Source organism: Pan paniscus, chromosome 6, assembly GCF_029289425.2.
Source record: "Pan paniscus chromosome 6, NHGRI_mPanPan1-v2.0_pri, whole genome shotgun sequence".
Lineage (NCBI taxonomy): Eukaryota > Metazoa > Chordata > Mammalia > Primates > Hominidae > Pan > Pan paniscus.
The window spans coordinates 115731608-115746970 of NC_073255.2; the positions used below are offsets into that span (position 1 = coordinate 115731608).

At 40.6% G+C, this 15363-nt stretch overlaps 1 protein-coding gene and 1 pseudogene across 1 annotated transcript in view; both read right to left on the reverse strand.

The window, feature by feature from the left end:
- The window catches only part of ASNS (asparagine synthetase (glutamine-hydrolyzing)), a 74623-nt gene that overhangs the window by 34400 nt on the left and 24860 nt on the right, over nt 1-15363 (reverse strand). The window lies entirely within an intron of this gene.
- On the reverse strand, nt 11099-14214 carry LOC129398181 (small ribosomal subunit protein eS1-like; annotated as a pseudogene).

Sequence of the window (15363 nt, forward strand, 5' to 3'; positions counted from 1 at the left end):
TTGTATAGGGAAATGTGAAAATAAAATTGCCAACTCCTTTAGTTAAAAACAAAAAAAAAGAAAAGAAAACAAGACGTGGGGCTGCCAAGTGCAATACTGTGGATTCCATGGATCTCCTACTCTGGAGGCTAATATTATCTTTGCTGAAGCCAGACCAACCTGACACAAAGACCTTTTGGTTTTTTAATGTGACTATGTTTTATTTTAGAATGTGTAATTCACTTTAGAAGGGCAAAGTACCTGTCTGGGGAAGACTATTTAATTTCCTGAATTTATTTAGAACGTTGGCTGATGTTATTATGAAGGAAAACAGCTCTAACAACTGAGTGCCCCCCACATAGACACAGCTCATGAGTTCACGGGGCAAAGGAATTGAACAGCAGCCTCCTAATAGCCGGCCTTCTTTGTGATGTGGAAATAATTATCAGCATGTAAAAGACTATATATATATTCAACAATTCTGACCCCCTGCAAAATTCAAATCTATAACTGATTTGCTTCCTGGGCTCTTGAAAACAACTTTGTCAAAATTGTTCAGAAATATAATCAGCCAATCGTTGCCCCTTGAGGACGCAAGTCATCCATGACCAATGTGGAGTCGGCCGTGCACAATTACATGCAGACCTGCAGGACATTGAGTCCCTGCTATGGTCCCTCCCCAGTCAGGCCCCCATTGCCTGGGCTGCAGCCAGAAGCATTCAGGCACAAGTGCATTCAACAAATACTTATTTAATTGTATTGGTGGTTAGAGGGTTGCGATTGATTAAGGTACATTAATGGATCCATGTCCTCCCTGTATCCAAGACTCTGTTATTTGTCTCTGCAGTTCCTCCCACTGAAGAATCGGAGTATATTTCTCCAGTCCCTAATGTTGGGTTTTGAATTGTGTCTCGCTTTGGCCACTGGAATATTAATCTGTATGACCAAAAACTTGGAAAGTGTGCATTCATTTGTGCTCGCTCACTCCTGCTATCACCATGAGAACAAGCCCAGGCCAGACTGCTGCTTCCAGCAGAAGATAAGAGACACCAAGAGCAAAGTCGAGCTTCCCAGACATGCTCATGCTAGATTGACCAATCCTCAGCTGACCCATAGATCCATGAAAATAAACGATTGTTGTATTAAGCCACTGAGATTTGGAGTGACTTGTTATGCAGCATTTTGTGACAACAACTAACTGATACAAGGGTCACCGTCCTTTATCTCTGTAGATTTTAACCAATTTTTAATAGCTAGATGGAGATCTTCTAGTTGCCTTTATTTATAATGAATATGACTGTAGAGCTAGTTTGGCCTGACACTACCAGTAACCTACCCAGAAATTCAGAAATACTTTCTTCTCCAACCCGCCCCAACCAACCTTTTTTTTGTTCGTTTGTTTTTGGGTTCTCCCTCTTTGCCTAGGCTAGAGTACAAATGGTACAGTCAGAGCTCACTGTAACCTCAAAATCTTGGGCTCAAGTGATCTTACCCTTCAGCCTCCTATGTAGCTAAGACTACAGACATGTGCCACCATGCCTGGCTAATTTTTTTATTCTTTGCAGAGAGAGGGTCTCACTATATTGCCCAAGTTGGTTTCAAACTCCTGGCCTCAAGCAGTCCTCCTGCTTCACCCTTCCAAAGTGCTAGGATTATAGGCATGAGCCACCACACCCAGCATCTTCTTCTTTTTAAATAGAAACCTTATTTTATTCTGACAGTGGGTTGCTTTCTTTTTTTTTTTTTTTAAGAAAAAGTTGGCCCAGCCCCAGGGAATAAATTTTGACTGCTCTAAACAGGGTTGGCCAACTATAGACCAAGGGCCAAATCTGGCCCTCTGACTGTATAAATTAAGTTTTACTGGAATAAAACCAGGTCCATTGATTTATCCATTGTCTACATACGCTTTTAGGCTACGATGGCACCACTGTGTCACTACAACAGAGGTTATCTAGACCAAAAGCCTAAAATATTACCGTTTGCCTCTTTATGGAAAAAGTTTGCCATTCCCTAGTCTAAGGTTTAGATTCTGAGCTTATCATTTTAGCCTACCCCACCGTACCAGTGACTGGCTAAAAACAAGTCTGTGATTCCATTCTGACTGTTCTACTGAGGGAATTCCCCCTTCTTCTCATGCAGAGCTGATGAGGGTAAGTTGTATTAATAGGACATATGCTCAGGTTTTCTGAAAAATACTTTTATCTAGAAATGCATAGGAATATGCTGGTGCCTCAATGTACCAACTGGGGGCCTGGAGATTGACTCACCTGCCTCCAGAGCTAGTGCTCACACTTACTACTGAGAGGCCTGAGGAAACGCCTGCCTACCCACCACCAGAACCTGCATACGTCACCTGGAGAACTAGAGATCAGCCTGCCACGCACACCACCCAGGAGCCCAGTGGTGCACCTGCCCACCTGGCCCAGTGCTGCCACTGCCAGCAACCAAAGGAGCCACCTGGAGGCCCAGGGATTGGCCCACGCAGACAGGCTATCATCAGTGCCCACAAACGCTGCCCACGGTCCCTAGTATTGACACACCTGGTCCACCACCACTACCACTGATGCTGAAGGACAAGACTTCCTGGCATCCCCATCCTCAGCAAAGCCTCACCACAGCCTCCAATAACAACTACAGTCTGGCCAAGTGTGGTGGCTTCTGCCTGTAATCCCAGCACTTTGAGAGGCCGAGACGGGTAGATCACAAGGTCAGGAGTTCGAGAGCAGCCTGGCCAAGATAGTGAAACCCCATCTCTACTAAAAATACAAAAATTAGCTGCGCATGGTTGTACTTGCCTATAGTCCCAGCTACTCAGGAGGCTGAGGCAGGAGAATTGCTTGAACCCGGGAGGCAGAGGTTGCAGTGAGCTGAGATTGTGCCACTGCACTCCAGCCTGGTGACAGAGCTAGACTCCATCTCAACAACCACAAAAAAAAAAACACTGCAGTCTAAGCCACTGAATGACTCACAGGCACCACTCATGCCAATTACAGCTGAAGGAATCATATGCAGACTATACCACTGTACCCACCCAGAATCAAAGCCAAAGTGTGATATCCAATGAACACTGTAGATACAGCTATAAGAAAAGGTCTTTCCCATATAAAAGCCAATCCATAAAATTGGAAGAAATGACTGTTATGTCAGAGGCACAGATAGTCACATAAGGATGCAAGAAATATGAAAAAGGAAACATAACATCTCCAAAGAAGCACAATAATTCTCCAGCAACAGATCCAATGAAAAGAAAATCTATGAAATGCCTGAAAAAAATTCAGAATAATGTTATTAAAGAAACTCAGGGAGATACAAGAGAACACAGATAATGAATACAAAAAAAAAAAAAAACAGGAAAACAATTCAGAATCTGAATGACAAATTCAACAGAGATAGACAGCATAACAAAGAACCAAACACAAATCCTGGAAGAGAATAAATCATTGAAATAAATACAAAAGATAATTGACAGCTTTAACAATAGACTAGATCAAGCAAAACAAAGAATTTCTGAACCTGAAGACTAGTCTTTTAAAATAATCCAGTCAGACAAAAAGAAAGAAAAAAGAATGAAGCAAGACTACATGACATATGGGACACATATGTGACCAAAAACTGAAATTCTGGGAGTTCTGGATGGAGATGAGATGGGTAAAGGCATAGAAAACCTATTTAATGAAATAATAACTGAAAACTTCCTGAATGCTTCCAAATGCAGGAAGCTCAAAGATTACCAAATAAATACAACTCAAAAAGGTCTTCTCCAAGGCACATTATTGTAAAATTGTCAAAAGACAAAGAGAAAATGCTAAAAACAGCAAGAGAAAGGCATCAAGTCACTTATAAGAGAATCTCCATCAGGCTAACAGGGGATTTCTCAGCAGAAACCTTACAGGCTAGGAGAAAAGGGGATGCATACTACAAGTAAAATAAAAATTAAAAAATGTAAGCCAAAAATACTATACCCAGCAAAGCTATCCTTCACAAATGAAGGAGCCTGGCACAGTAGCTCACATCTGCAATTCCAGAGACTCAGAAGGCTGAGGCAGGAGGACCATTTGATCCCAGGAGTTCAAGGCTGCAGTGAGCTATGATCATGACACTGTACTCCAGCCTGGGTGGCAGAGTGAGACTTCATTGCTAAAAAAAAAATAGTAATAATAAAAAAGTATTTCCCAGATAAGCAAAAGACTGTTTGTTTGTGTCTTGTTTGTTGTGCTCCTACAAGAAATGTTTAAGGGAGTCCTACATTGGGAAGCAAAAGAACAATATCTACCATCATGAAAATACATGAAAGTATAAAACTCACTGGTAGTTCAGACACACAAAGAAGAAAGGATTCAAACATCACCACTAAAGAAAACCACCAAACTGCAACCATAAATAATGAGAGAAAAAAGGAACAAAGGTGTATTAGTCTGTTTTCACACTGTTGATAAAGACATACCTGACTGAGACTGGGCAATTTACAAAAGAAAGAGGTTTAATGGACTTACACTTCCACATAGCTGAGGAAGCCTAAGAATCACGTTGGAAGGCAAGAAGAAGCAAGTCATGTCTCACATGGATGGCAGCAATCAAAGATAGAGCTTCTACAGAGAAACTACCCTTTTCAAAACCATCACACCTTGTGAGACGTATTCACTATCATGAGAACAGCATGGGAAAGACCTGCCCCCATGAATCAATTACTTCCCACCAGGTCCCTCCCACAACATGTGGGAATTCAAGATGAGACTTGGGTGGGGACACAACCAAACCATATCATTCTGCCCCTGGCCCTTCCCAAATCTCATATCCTCACATTTCAAAACCAATCATTCCTTCCCAACAGTCCCCCAAAGTCTTAACTAAGTTCAGCATTAACTCAAAAGTCCACAGTCCAAAGTCTCATGTGAGACAAGGCAAATCCCTTCTGCCTATGAGCATGTAAAATCAAAAACAAGTTAGTTACTTCCTAGATACAATGGGGGTATAGGCATTGGGTAAACACAGTCATTCCAAATGGCAGAAAATTGTCAAAACAAAGGGGCTACAGGACCCATGCAAGCCCAAAATCCAGTGGGGCAGTCAAATCTCAAAGCTCCAAAATTATCTCCTTTGACTCCATGTCTCACATGCAGGTCATGCTGATGTAAGAGGTGGGCTCCACTCCTGTGGCTTTGTATGGTTTAAACCCCCTCCTGGCTCCTTTCACGGGTTGGCATTGAGTGTCTGCAGCTTTTCCAAGCACACAGTGCAAGCTGTCAGTGAATCCACCATTCTGGGGTCTGGAGGATGGTGGCCCTCTTCTCACAGCTCCACTAGGTGGCGCTGCAGTAGGGACTCTATGTGGGGGCTCCAACCCCACATTTCCCTTCTGCACTGCCCTAGTAGAGGTTCTCCATGAGTGCCCTGCCCCTGCAGCAAACTCCTGCCTGGATATCTAGGCATTTCCATACACCTTCTGAAATCTAGGCAGCAGTTCCCAAACCTCAATTTTTGACTTCTGTGCACCCACAGGCTCAACACTATGTGGAAGCTGCTAAGGCTTGGGGCTTGCACCCTCTGAAGCCACAGCCCACGTTGTACCTTGGCTCCTTTTAGCTGCAGCTGGAGTGGCTAGGACTCAGGCACCCTAGGCTGCTCACAACAGGGGTCCCTGGGTCCAGCCCACAAAACCATCTTTTCTTCCTAGGCCTCTGGACCTTTGATGGGAGGGGCTGCCATGAAGACCTGTGACATGCCCTGGAGACATTTTCCCCATTGTCTTGGGGATTCACATTTGACTCCTCGTTACTTAAAGAAACTTCTGCAGCCAGATCGAATTTTTCTTGAGAAAATGGGATTTTCTTTTCTATTGCATTGTCAGGCTGCAGATTTTCCAAACTTTCATGCTCTGCTTCCCTTATAAAACTGAAGGCCTTTAACAGCACCCAAGTCATCTCTTGAATGCTTTGCTGCTTAGAAATTTCTTCTATCAGATACCCTAAATCTCAAGTTCAAATACCCTATCAGATACCCTAAATCTCTCAAGTTCAAAATTCCACAAATCTCTACAGCAGGGGCAAAAAGCCACCAGTCTCTTTGCTAAAACGTAACAGGAGTCACCATTGTGCCAGTTCCTAACAAGTTCCTCATTTCCATCTGAGACAACCTAAGCCTAGACTTTATTGTCCATATAACCATCAGCATTTTGGGCAAGTCTCTAGGAAATCTCTTCCAAATTTTCCCACATTTTCCTGTCTCCTTCTGAGCCCTCCAAACTGTTCCAGCCTCTGCCTGTTTCCCAGTTCCAAAGTCACTTCCACATATTCAGGTATCTTTTAGCAACACCCCACTTCTGGTACTAATTTACTGTATTAGTCCATTTTCACACAACCTATAAAGACACATTCAAGACTGGGAAATTTACAAAAGAAAGAGGTTTAATGGACTTACAGTTCTACATTGCTGGGGAGGCTTCAAAATCATTGCGGAAGTCAAGGAGAGGCAAGTCACATCTTACAGGGATGGCAGCAGGCAAAGAGAGAGCTTGAGCAGGGAAACTCCTCCTTTTAAAACCATCAGATCTCATGAGACTTATTCACTATTAAAAGAATAGCATGGGAGATACCTGCCTCCATGATTCAACTACTTCCCACTGGGTCCCTCCCACAACACATGGGAATTCAAGATGAGATCTGAGTGGGGATACAGCCAAACCATATCAAAAGGCTATACAAAATAACCAGAAAACAATGAACAAAATGACAAGAATAAGTCCTCACCTATCAATAATAACTTCGAATATGGGTTAAATTACCTACCTAAAAGATAGAGACAGGCTTAATGGATAAAAAATGACCCAACAATGTCTACAAGAAACTCACTTCACTTGTAAAGACACACACAGACTGAAAGTGAAGGGATGGAAAAAGATATACCACACAAACAGAAATCAAAAATAATCAGGAGTAGCTAAACTTACATCAGATAAAACAGACTTTAAGTCAAAAACTGTAAAAAGGACAAAGAAGGTCATTATATGGTAATAAAGGGATCAATTCAGCAACAAAGTATAACAATTCCAAATATGCATGCAACCAACACAAGCGCATCCAGAGACATAGAGCAAATATTATTAAATCTACATGGAGAGATACAGTCCAATACAATGATAGTTGAGAACTTCAATATCCTACTCTCAGCATTGGAAAGTTCATCTAGACATAAAATCAACAAAGAAACATTGATTTAAGCTGCACTTTAGACCAAATGGACCTAACAGATATTTTCAGAATATTTCATCCAGCAGCAGCAGAATATACAATTATCTCATCAACACATGGAACATTCTCCAGGATAGACCATATGTTAGGACACAGAACAAGGCTCAATAAAATTTTAAAAATTAAAATCATATCAAGTATCTTCTCAGACCACAATGGAATAAAACTTGAAATCAATAAGAAGAAGAAATTTGGAAACTGTACAAATACATGGACCTTAAACATGCTATTGAATAATCATTGGGTCAATGAAGAAATTAAGATGGACATCAAAAATTTTTTTAAACAGAAAATGGAAACACATCATGCAAAACCTATGGGATACAGCAAAAGCAGTACTAGGAGGAAAGTTTATAGCAATAAATGCCTACACCAAAAAAGTAGAAAGATTTCAAATAAACGACCTAATGATGCACCTCAAGGAACTCAAAAAGCAAGAACAAATCAAACACACAATTAGTAGAAAGAAAAAATATAAATAACATAGCAGAACCAAATGCAACAGAGACAAAAAAGAAATGCAAAGAATCAACAAGATAAAAGTTGGTTTTTTGAAAAGTTAAACAAAATTGATAAACCACTAGTGAGGCTAAGCAAAAAAAAAAAAGAGAGACCCAAATAAATACAATCAGAAATGAAAAAGGAGACATTACAACTGTTACCAAAGAAATAAAAAGGATCATTAGAGGCTATTATGAACAACCATATGCTAACAAATTGGAAAACCTAGAGGAAAGGGATAAATTCCCAGACATACACAGCCTACCAAGATTGAACTAGGAAGAAACAGAAAACCTGAACTGACCCAAAATGAATAGCAGGTTTGACTCAGTAACAAAAAGTCTCCCAAAAGAGAAAAGCCCTAGACTAGGCTTTTATGCTGATTTCTACCCAATTTATAAAGAAAAACAAACACCAATTCTTCTCAAACTATTCCCAAAAATTGAAGAGGAAGGAATTCTTCCTAACTCATTGTATAAGGCCAGCATTACCCTGATATCCAATCAAGACAAGGACGCAACAAAAGGAGAAAACTGCAGGCCAATATTCCTAATGAACATAGATGGTAAAATTCTCAGCATAATATTACCTAGCCAAATCTAATGATGAATGAAAAAGATAATATACCATGATCAAGTGGAATTTATCCCAGGAATGCAAAGATGGCTCAACACACACAAATCAATACATGTGATACATCACATCAACAAGATGAAAGGCAAAAACTATCTGATCATCTCAGCAGATGCAGAAAAATCACTCAGTAAAACTTACCATTCCTTCATGATGAAAACTCTCAACAAATTATGCATACAAGGAACACTTCAACCTAAGAAAAGGCATATATGACAAATCTACAGCTAACATCCTACTACTGGGAAAAAATTGAAAAGCCTTTCCTCTAAGAACTGGAACAAGACAAGGATGTCCACTTTCACCACTCTTATTCAACACAGTATGGGACATCCAAGCCAGAGTGATCAGACAAGATAAAGAAATAAAAGGCATCCAAATGGACAAAAGGAAGTCAAATTGTCTCACTTTGCAAATGACATAATCTTATACCTGTAAACAGAAAAACCTAAAGACTCTACCAAAAAACTCTTAAAATAAATTAGGCTGGGCATGGTAGCTCATGCCTGTAATCCCAGCACTTTGGGAGGCCAAGGTGGACGGATCACCTGAGGTTGGGAGTTTGAGACCAGCGTGGCCAACATGGTGAAACCCTGTCTCTACCAAAAATACAATTAGCCAGGCATGGTGGTAGGTGCCTGTAATCCCAGCTACTTGGGAGGCTGAAGCAGGAGAATCGCTTGAACCCGAGAGGTGGAGGTTGCAGTGAGCCAAGATTGCACTACTGCACTCCAGCCTAGAAAACAGAGTGAGACTCTCTCAAAAAATAAAAAATAAAAAATAAAAAACATTTTTAAAAACAGATGTATAATTCAGTAAAGCTTCAGGACACAAAATCAACATACAAAAATCAGTAATGTTTCTATATACCAGTAACAAACTAGCTAAAATAGAAATCAAGGAAGAAATTCTATTTACAATAGCTACAAAAATAAAATACCTAGGAATAAACTTAACCGAGGATGAGGAAAAAAAAAAAACCAAAAAACCTCTACAATGAAAACCACAAAACACTGATAAAATAAATTGAGAAGGACACAAACAAATGGAAAGGCATCTTATGCTCGTGGGTTGGAATAACTAATACTGTTAAAATGACCATACTACCCGAAGCAATCTAGAGATTCAGTATAATCCCTATCAATTATATTCTTCACAGAAACAGGAAAAAAAAACCCTGAAATTCATATGGAACCACAGAAGACCCCAAATAGCCAGAGCAATACTGAGCAAAAAGAACAAAGCTAGAAGCCTCACACTACCTGATTTAAAAATATACTGCAAAGAGGCCGGGCGAGGTGGCTCAAGCCTATATCCCAGCACTTTGGGAGGCCAAGGCTGGTGGATCACAAGGTCAGGAGATCGAGACCATCCTGGCTAACACGGTGAAACCCTGTCTCTACTAAAAAAAAAAAACAAAAAATTAGCCAGGCGTGGTGGCGGGCATCTGTAGTCCCAGCAGCTACTCGGGAGGCTGAGGCAGGAGAATGGCATGAAACCGGGAGGAAGAGCTTGCAGTGAGCAGAGATCACGCCACTGCACTCCAGCCTCGGCGACAGAGCAAGACTCCATCTCAAAAAGAAAAAAAAAACACATATATATATATATACACATATACATATATATATGTGTATATATACGTATATATGTATATGTGTGTGTATATATATGTATATATGTGTGTGTATATATATATATACACATATATATATATATATACTGCAAAGCTATAGTAACCAAAACAGCGTGTATTGGTATTAAAACAGACACAAAAACAAAGGAAACAGACTAAAGAATCCAGAAATGAATCCACATATTTACAGCTAACTGATTTTCAAGAAAGCTGTCAAGAACATACATTGAATAAAGGACACCCTCTTCATTAAATGGTGCCAGGAAAACTAGATATCCAAACAGAGAAGAATAAAACTAGACCCTTATCTCTCATCACTTACAAAAATAAACTCAAAATCAATTAAAGACTTAAATGTAACAGCCACAACTATAAAACTACTAGAAATAAACACAGGAGAAACGCTTGAGAACAAAGATTGTATCGCTAACATTTAAAAGTACAAGCAACAAAAACAGACAAATGGGATTATATTAAACTAAATACCTTCTGCATATCAAAGAAAACAATCAACAGAGTGAAAAGACAACACCCCTCCCTTACACCATACACAAAAATTAACTCAAGATGGCCTACAGACTTAAATGTAAAACCCATAACTATAAAAACGCTGAAGACAACCTAGGCAATACCATCCGGTACATAGTGATGGGCAAAGAGTTCATGGTGAAGATGCCAAACGCAATTGCCACAAAAGCAAAAATTGACAAATGGGATCTAATTAAATGAAAGAGCTTCTGCACAGCAAAAGAAACTATCAAAAAATAAACAGACATTTCTCAAAAGAAAATATACAAATCACCAAGTTTATGAAAAAATATTCAACATCACTAATCATCACGGAAATGCAAATCAAAACCACAATGAGATATCATCACACACTTGTTAGAATGGGTATTAAAGAGACAAAGCACAACAAATGCTGGCAAGCATGTGAAGAAAAGAAAATTATTGTATATTGTTGGTGGGAATGTAAATTAGTACAGCCATTATGAAAAAAAGTACAGAGATTTCTCAAAAAACTAAGAACAGATCTACCATATGATGCAGCAATCCCACTCCTGGGTATATATCCAAAAAAACGTATCAGTGTATCAACGGGATATCTGTACCCCCATATTTACTGCAGCACTATTTACAATAGCCAAGATATGGAATCAATCTAAGTGTCAATCAATGGATGAATGGATAAAGAAAATGGGAATATACGCACAATAGAATAGTATTCAGCCATAAAAAAAGAATGAAATCCTGTCATTTTCAGCTGTCATTGCAGTCCAGGCTGGAGTGCAGTGTCACAATCATAGTTCACTGCAGCCTCAAATTACTCCTGGCCTCAATCCATCCTCCCATCTCAGCCTTCAGAGTAGCTGAGACTACAGGCGCATGCCACCAAGCGCGGATAGTTTTTTTTTTCTTCTTTTTGGAGAGAGTCTCACTCTGTTACCCAGGCTGGAGTGCAATGGTGCAATCTTGGCTCACTGCAACCTCTGTCTCCCGGGTTCAAGTGATTCTCATGCCTCAGCCTCCTGAGTAGCTAGGATTACAGGCATGCACCACCACACCAGGCTAATTTTGCTCTTTCATTGTTGTTTCTTGTTTGTTTTTCACAAATAGGACTTCTTATTTGCTACTGTTTTAAGTCTGAACTTTAAACAGATTCTTGGACTGGTGGTTCATATCCATCAGCTCATTCAACTTTAGCATGTGTCTCGTTCCTAGTGGGTTTTTCAGAACTACTGCCTTCACCACGAAGCTCCATGCCTTTCAAATCCAGGGTTCTCCAGCATTTTTACTTTTCTAATGAAGACATCATGGAGAGGATAAATTGGCAAGCCTTTTCTATATCTTTTCCAATGTTGTCTGGAATCAATTTATTGACCACTTCTTTCAAGTCATTTGTCTGCATCTCTCAGGTCATGATTTCCATCATCTTCTTCTGGATTTGGCAGACTGATGGTGCTGAGCATAAGAGGTCTTCAGTATCTGATTGTTGTGTTTTTTAGTAAAACCAACACAAAACAGATGAAAGAAGTAACCATCGGTAGTCTTGACATCAACATGAGCTTCAATCATTGTTGAACATTTTTCAACCATGGAACATATTTTGTCACAGGTAAGATCCATGCCATAGAAGTTAGTCAGGCAGTTTTTGTCCTGAACATCTTCAGTAATCAGCTTGAATTTTCTAAATGCAACTTCATCATTCTGCAAATCAGCAAGACTCACTTCAAACACAAGACCCTTGAGACCATCAGATGCAATTTGGGTTCCTTGGGTCCTGGCGACCAAGTCTTTCCAATATTTCTTATATTGAACATAGGAGGTGCTTTCACATCATACTGATCTTTCTTAGAGAATGGACCAACTACTTTCTTCTTAACTCCCTTTTTGCCACCTTTCATAAGGCACTTGTTCTTAACAACTGCCATGGTGCTGCTTGGAGTACCAAAAGGCTAAATTTTATATTTTTGGTAGAGACGGGATTTCACAATGTTGGCCAAGCTGCTCTTGAACTCCTGATGTCAGGTGATCTGCCCACCTCAGCCTCCCAAAGTGCTGGGATTACAGATGTGAGCCACTGCACCCAGCTGTTATTTATTTTTTCTTTTTTTGTACAGACAGGGTCTTGCCATGTTGCCAAGGCTGGCCTGGAACTCCTGGCCTCAAGAAATCCTCCCACCACAGCCTCCCAAAGCACTGGGATTTCAGATGTGAGCCACCATGCCCAGCCTGGAATCTATTTTTAAAGCCAATCAAGTGTTGAATAAAATTGCAACTTGGGCTGTTTTTTCTTTGCATTTTTTACATTTCAATGGTTTTTAATATATTCAGAGATATACACAAACATTACCAGTCAATTTTAGAACATTTCATGACCTCAAAAAGAAACCTCATACGCTTTAGCTAACAACCCCATCCTCCCATGCCCCTACCAGCCCTAAGCAACCACTAATCGACTTCCTATTTCCATAGATTTCCATCTGAATGTGGAAATGTTTTCCATGTAGAATGTGATCTTTCATCTGTTTTGAAGGTTCATCCACGCTGTAGCGTATGTACTTTCCTCCTTTTTGTGATCAAATAATATTCCACCATGTGGGTAGACAACAATAGGTGTATCTCTTCATCTGGTGATGGGCATTTGGATTAATTCACTCTTTGGGTTATTTAGGAGTGATGCTACTGTAATTATTCATGTACAAAATTTTGTGTGGACCTGTGCTTTCATTTTTGAATATGAAAATATTGCGCATCTCCAAGGAAGACATACAAGTGGCCAATAAGCACATGAAAAGATGCTCAATGAAATTCATCATCAGGGAAACAGAAATCAAAACCACAATGAGATACCACTTCATACCCATAAGCATGGCTAGAATTGAAGATAGAGAAAATTGGCCTGGTGCGGTGGCTCAAGCCCGTAATCCCAGCACTTTGGGAGACCGAGGCAGGTGGATCACCTGAGGCCAGGAGTGTGAGACCAGCCTGGCCAACATGGTGAAACCCTGTCTGTACTAAAAAAATACAAAAATTAGCCAGGGATGGTGGCAGATGCCTATAATCCCAGCTACTCGGGAGGCTGAGGCAGGAGATTAACTTGAATCTGGAGGCAGAGGTTGCAGTGAGCTGAGATTGTGCCATTGCACTCCAGCCTGGGCGACAGAGCAAGACTTTGTCTCAAAAAAAAAAAAAAAAAAAAAAAACAAAACAGAAAATAACAAGTTTTGGTGAGGATGCAGAGAAATTAGAACCTTCATACACTGCTGGTAGGAATTAAAATGGTGTAGCCACTGTGAGAAACAGTTTAACAACTTCCCAAACAATTCTACATAGAGTTGCCAAATGACCCAGCAATTGTACTCCTAGATATAGGCCCAACTTGGGCTCTTTCAATCTATGGAAAATGAACTGTGGGTACTTGGCAAGAACAAAGAGGGAGAGAGGCAGAAATGCTGCCATGAGGGCACATTGATTGGTCTCTAGTACACATGGCTCCTACTGCAAATGGTCTCTAAATGACTTCATCAGTTGCTCAGAAAAAAAATCACCCTCTGCTCCAATCGTGGAGGAAGAAGTATGGATTGGACCTGGTGAGCCACGGTAAGACTGACTGCTAAACTTTATGAATGATGAGGGGATTTGCACGTATAATCTTGACTGTACTCGATTTTTTATTTTATCCACTGTCTTTGAAAACCTAACTCTTAAGAACTGACTTTCTTGTACTTGTTGTTGACTCTAAGTAAATTTCCAATTCCACATAGTCCAAAGATGATATGCTGAGAAATCTCTCAAAGGAAAAATGCTAAGAATACAGGCACAGTTATATGGCAAATTTTGCAGAATTAACACAAATTGCACTTGTGGGTATGAAGCACAAAACATTTTCATGGGTAAAGAAAAAAGTGTTCTTCATTCTAGTAGACGCTGCAGGATGAGGCCGATCAAGGTGCTGGCCCAGCCAGACCTTGGGCTCTTACCTAATTTGTGTTAGAGTCAACTCTGAGGGAGTCTGTATCTCAGTCATCTTTTTTTTTTGACATGGAATCTCGCTCTGTCTCCCAGGCTGGAATGCAGCGATGTGATCTCAGCTCACTGCAACATCTGCCTCCTGGGTTCAAGCGATTCTCCTGCCTCAGCTTCCCAAGTAGATGGGACTACGTACATGTGCATGCCACCATGCCTGGCTAATTTTTGTATTTTTAGTAGAGACGTTTCATCATGTTGGCCAGGCTGTGCTCAAACTCCTGCCCTCAAGTGATCCGCCTGCCTTGGCCTCCCAAAGTGCTGGCATTACAGGCATGAGCCACCATGCCCGATCTCAGTCATCTTTTTATCCTCCACACCTGGCAAGTTCTAGACACACTGTGGTTCCATACAAGTTTGTTGAATAAACAGGAGACAGAAAGTGGGAACTCTGGAATTATAGAAGATTCCAGAAATTGTGCATATTTCCCAGAGACTGTGGCCCAATTCCTCAGTCCTGCCAGAGTTTCTCTATCTCAACTCAAACCTGTGGGCCCAGGCGCAGTGGCTCACACCTGTAATCCCAACACTTTAGGAGGCTGAGGTGGGCAGATCACTTGAGGCCAGGAGTTTGAGACCAGCCTGGCCAACATGGTGAAACCCTGTCTCTACTAAAAATACAAAAATTAGCCAGACATGGTGTTGTGCACCTGTAGTCCCAGCTACTCAGGTGGCTGAGGCACAAGCATTGCTTGAACCCAGGAGGCGGAGGTTGCAGTGAGTCACTATTATGCCACTGTACTCTAGCCTGGGCAATAAAGCAAGACTGTCTCAAAAGAAAAAAAAAAAAACCCTTAAGTGTGGGCCTTGTTACAGAATTAATGTGTATATGGACAATAT